Genomic DNA, 5,523 nt, shown 5'->3' on the forward strand with positions numbered 1-5,523 from the left:
TTTTTCATTTTAAAGTTCTCTTAAAAGAGGTAGCAAAAATAATTTCCTCCTCCCTGGAAATTACAACTTTATTTTAACTTTTCCCAAGATTCAGGTATACTTGATACTGGGAAATGTTTGCCACATTCTATTCATGCTCATAAGGTCGTGACTAAGATAAATAGATTTTAGGAAAAACATTAAAGTGGGTGTACTGCATGTGGGAGGAATTTCATCTCACCATCTAGTCTTTTTTTTTTTTTTAGCAGATAGAATTTGAGAGACATGGAGCAGTTGGTGGTTAACTGCTTTAAAAGGAAAATGTGACAAAGGCTGTAATGTGGTGAACCTCCAATACGACAATGATGAGACCGGGCTCTGAGTACTGAAAAATAAAAGCCGCTAAAGTGAAAAGTTCAAATGCAGTGGGGAGTGAAAGATAATTAGGGGTTATTAAAGAGTTGGTTTTGTAAGGTTGGTAGTGGTGGGGAAGCTAAGACTCCTCATTTAAAACAATCACATATCTGTGTATATTTTTTTGCTACCCATTGCAATTTATACACACGTACATACACATACATATGCACACACCCCATCCACTTATTTATACTGAATAACAAATCCATTGATAGTGTTTAAGTTTCCTAATTGGAATGCTGGATCTATGACATCATATTCAGTTCCTTAGCAACCAACTGTCATGTCATACTTGTGAAAATTCTGGATGGAGGAGGAAACTTGACTGATGATGGGGAGAAAACCTATTTTAAAATTACAAATGGGCTTAAGAACTGGAAAGAAAATATGAAAAGGCAGGTCAAGGAAGCGGCATTTGTACAAGTGTTTTTGATTAAGGTTTTTGCTGGCACAGAAGTCTCCTTTAAGTTCTTTTTTATTGAATAATTTTCCTTTGATCCCTGAGTAACTAAAATAAAAACCAGCACTTGACATTAAACTGGGACTTTGAGCCTCGTATAGGATTCCTTTGCATGACTGCTGTCAAGCTCTTTTTGCAAGACAAGTACCTCATACAACCTATAGCATGTTCATTTTTATTTTCTAATGTCAAGATGAGCCCAGATTTCTGGCTTTTTTTTTTCCTTTCAGGTATTTGGAATAGAAGCAGTTCAGCCAGTCATTCTACATTGACTTTTCTTTAACTTATCCACTACTTTGTAGAGAAGATGCCAGTTGGTTGACAGTGATGAGAGTTAAAGAAGATTTAGATCAAGGTTTCAAAACAACTGCCCAGAAAGAAAGAAGAGCCTTACCTATGACCCCAAATGATTGGGAATGATGAGGCTTTAATGTTTATAGCATAGCATCAAGAAATAGATAGCACCCTGCATATCATTAAGTTCTGTGGTATCAAACTAACAGGGACCCCCTAAACAATAAATAAGGATTTCTGCAGTCTATATTGATTTAGGAAATTGCATATTAAAATCATTTATGTTGTGTTGTATTTTTATTTCTTTTGTTAAATATTTCCTAATTACTGTTAATCTGATTAATCTGCATGACTACTGTCAAGTTCTTTTTGCAAAACAAGTACTTCATACAATCCTTAGTATATTCATCTTTATTTACTAGTATCAAGATAAGCTCAAGCTTCTGTCTTTTTTCTTTTTTTTTTTCAGCAGCACTTGAGAGTGTTTCTACCAATTTGTTATTGTTATTCAGTTTTTTCAGTCTTTATGACCCCATTTGGGGGTTTTATTAGCAAAGATACTAGAATGGTTTGCCTTTAGATTTTCCAGCTCATTTTACAAATTAGGAAAGTGAGGCAGAGTTAAATGATTTGCCCAGGCTCACACTGTAAATGTCTGAGGCTAGCTTTGAACTCAGGAAAAAGAATCTTCTTGATTCTACATCTAATACTCTATCATTGCATTGCTTCCACCCAATATATCTGGTTTATGAATAAAACTTTCATCTGCAATTAGAATGCAGGTCCAGCAATTGCAAATTATTTTGTATTTTTCATGATTTTTTTTTTGTTTTTAAGGGATAGTGCTAAAACAATTTCACTTTTGAGTATCATTTTATTTTAATTAGGGTGGGGGGACAGGTTGTAAAGGTTTTTATTTTTTTAAATAGTATTTTATTTTTTTCCCAATTACATGTCAAGACACTTTTTAGCATTCATCTTTTACTTTTTTTCCTCAGCAGTATTTTATTTTTTCCAAATATATGTAAGACATAGTTTTCAACATTCATTTTGTGTAAGATTTTGGGTTCCAATTTTTTTCTCCCTTTCTCCCTTACCTCTTCCCTCCACAAGACAGGAGACAATCTGATATAGGTTATGTATGGGTAATTCTTTTAAACATATTTCCACATTTGCATGTTGTACAAGAAAAATCAGACCAAAAGGGAGGAAAATCACTAAAAAAGAAAAAAACAAACAGAAGAGGTTTATTATTATTATTATTATTATTATTACATTATTATTAGCTTTTTTTTTTTTGCTTTTTTTGCTGAGGCAATTGGGGTTAACTAACTTGCCCTGGGTCACATAGCTAGGAATTGTTAAGTATCTGAGAGAGAGTAATCTGTTAAGTATCAAATTTGAACTCAGGTCCTCCTGCCTTCAGAGCTGGTGTTCTATTCATTAGCATTCATTTTTGTAAGATTTTGAATTCCAAATTTTTCTTCTTCCTTCTTTTCCCTCTTCCTTAAAATTCTAGGTAATTTGATATCAGATATACATGTACTATCATGTAAAACATTTTCACATTAGTCACAGTTGTGAAAAAAGAAACCGATCCAAAGGGAACACACACACACACACACACACACACACACACACACACACACACACAAAGCTTAAAAATAAGTATGCTTTGATCTGCATTCAGAGTCCATCTTTATCTGGATGTGGATAGAATTTTCCTTTGTGAGTCCTTTGTACTTATAATTGTCATTGTGTTGTTGAGAAGAACTAAGTCATGCATAAGATGATCATTACACATTGTTGTTGATACTGTGAAAATGTTTTCCAAGTTCTACTCATTTTGCTTTGCTTCAGTTTGTACAACTCTTTCCAGGTTTTTCTGAAATCTGCCTGCTCATCATTTCTTATTGTGCAATAATATTCTACTATATTTATATAACACAACCTGTTTAGCCATTCCACAATTGATGGGCATCCCCTCAATTTCCAATATTTTGCCAACATGAAAACTGAATATCCTTTCTAAAAAAATCAAGTTCTGTTACAAACAGAACATATATATATATATATGTATGTATATATATATAAAAGCCATACAAAATTAGAGAGGAATCAAGAAAGCATAATGCTTTTAAATATCCTTGAGATTTTTCACTACATCTGCACAATTTGCCTCAGCTCTTAACCATTGCATTTAGGTATCTGATCAGTCATTCGCTTCCAATGCAGACATGGTGTTTGAAGGCCACTTTGTAATGGTTTTACCCAGGTTCAGATTATCTGCAATCCAGGGGGAAAACGTGCATTCTTAGCAAAAGCAAATAGAAAACATATCTGGGCACAAATCAAAAGAATGATTACAGCCCGCTCGCTCTGTACCCATTACTGAGTCCCCAAGGCTCTCATTCTGTTTGTCTTGGCGCTTTTTCTTCAGCTGCCTTTGGCTGGCCTGGGTGGAGAGGAAAAAAAATAAATAAATGGAAGCTTCGGCAAGGAGTGAGAAGGGGTCCAAATGGATAACCTGGAAAGATGCGACATCCTTGAAAGGGAGGGCCTGATGCTTCTGCCTTCCTTGCCAGGGAAAGCTGTTCAGAAGGGGCCTCCCAGGATCCCAAGGAGATCTTTCTGGAGTGTATCCGAGAGGTGCCTGTCCATCTGTCAGAAGGCCCTCTCCGGCTCTCATTTCCATCCCAGGCAAGTTCCCATTCAGTGAGTAATGACAAATGGCATATGCACAAAGTGGGGAAGAGAGAGAAAGCATTGTTTCTACAGCACATTATGCTTTACACTGCTCATGAGACAACATTTCATATCCCATAAAAAACATTATCTCTATAACTTACTGTGCATGGCGGGAAAGAAACCTTGTGTCTTTTAAAAGGTTGTCTGCTTGCTACAAAAAACACTTTGTCTCTCCCTTTCCCCCCACAGACAGGGTAACCTGTGTTTATAAGCAAATCCACTCAACCCCTTAATGATGACCTAGAATAAACATCTGACATACACCCGCCTTTCAAGCTCTTCTTTGTTTAGGCAGGAATTGTTCATTTTTATGCCTTTTGTATCCTGCCCGAAGGAAAGACAAATGATACAAGGGCTGTTTTACATTATCAATGGAGGCAGGGGTTATGCTTGTGTTTATCTGATCCTCTCTTATTGTATTACAAACGGGCGAGATAAACAGCCTGGTGCACAGTGACCATTCATTTCTGGAACCCCCCTTCCCCTCCCTCCCTCTCCTCCATCCCTGCCATTTTCGTGTTGCCTTTAATTTAAAATATATTAAAAAACCAGACGCTCAGTTCACCTGGGTGCCTTCGGGTGTGGGAGGGCCTGCTGCAGAAGGGCCTCCATCTCATTTACTATCTGACTTTTCCTTCCTCTCCCCAAACCTTTCCCTCCCCTTCCTGCCAAGCAGGAGGGCAGCGAGGGGTTCAAAGCATGGTTTTCCTGTCCATCTGCACTGGGAAGGCCTTGTAATATCAGTGAGCAGCTTGCTGCTATTGGCCCGATTGGGCTTGACCCCTGCATTCTTAGCCCAATGCTGGAAACTTGGAACCAGGCAAACTCACAACAGAAAAGACAAAAGCCGAGTAAACAGGCCCTCCTGCTCTTTCCTGTGATTTATGATTATTTCTTTAGTCAGATAAAGACTCTTCCAAGCAGCGGCACACTGATCGAAGAGAGGGCTTTATAAAATCCATCCCAGAGCTCCAGGACAGCGGCTGCCGCAGCACTTGAATGTGGTATTTTAGTGCTGAGTTTACTGAGTCCTTCTGACTTTACGATAAGTCTCCTTGGATCAAACCCCTCGCTCTTGCACTGCGTGACTCAAGCTTCAAGCAGAAATCCATCAGGCCTGGCAGGTCTCTGGCTTGCCTTTCTCAGGGAGGCAGGGCACTATCGACAATAAGCAGCTGTACCCTCAACGCCTCTGTGCCGGGCCCAAATGAGGAACACAAGCTGGCACAGCTAACTCTCTTCCCTGGGTATCTGAGAGAACATGGGTAGCTCCAGGGCTGGCCCAAGGCAAAGCTATGAAGTAGTCAGGCAGGCTTTGGCTGCCCTCTGGATCCCCCTTGGCAATGCCCTCCCTCTCCATCCAGGTGCCTAGTGCCCTCACATTACTGGCTAACTCTCCTCCCCCACCATGGCACCTCATTTAGGCCTGCCTCCTTCTGACAGTGCTGCATGCTCTAGACCCTTCTTTGTCCCCTGTTCCTGCTTCCCCCAAAATCTTCCAACCAGATGCCTATTCCCTCTGGACCTCACTAAATGATTGCCTCATGCTAATCTGAGAAGGCAGGGAAGGGCACAGGACTAGATGTAAAGGTAGATGTTCTCTCTCAGTTCTGATTTCTATAGGA

Source organism: Antechinus flavipes, chromosome 1, assembly GCF_016432865.1.
Source record: "Antechinus flavipes isolate AdamAnt ecotype Samford, QLD, Australia chromosome 1, AdamAnt_v2, whole genome shotgun sequence".
In the NCBI taxonomy this organism is placed as follows: domain Eukaryota; kingdom Metazoa; phylum Chordata; class Mammalia; order Dasyuromorphia; family Dasyuridae; genus Antechinus; species Antechinus flavipes.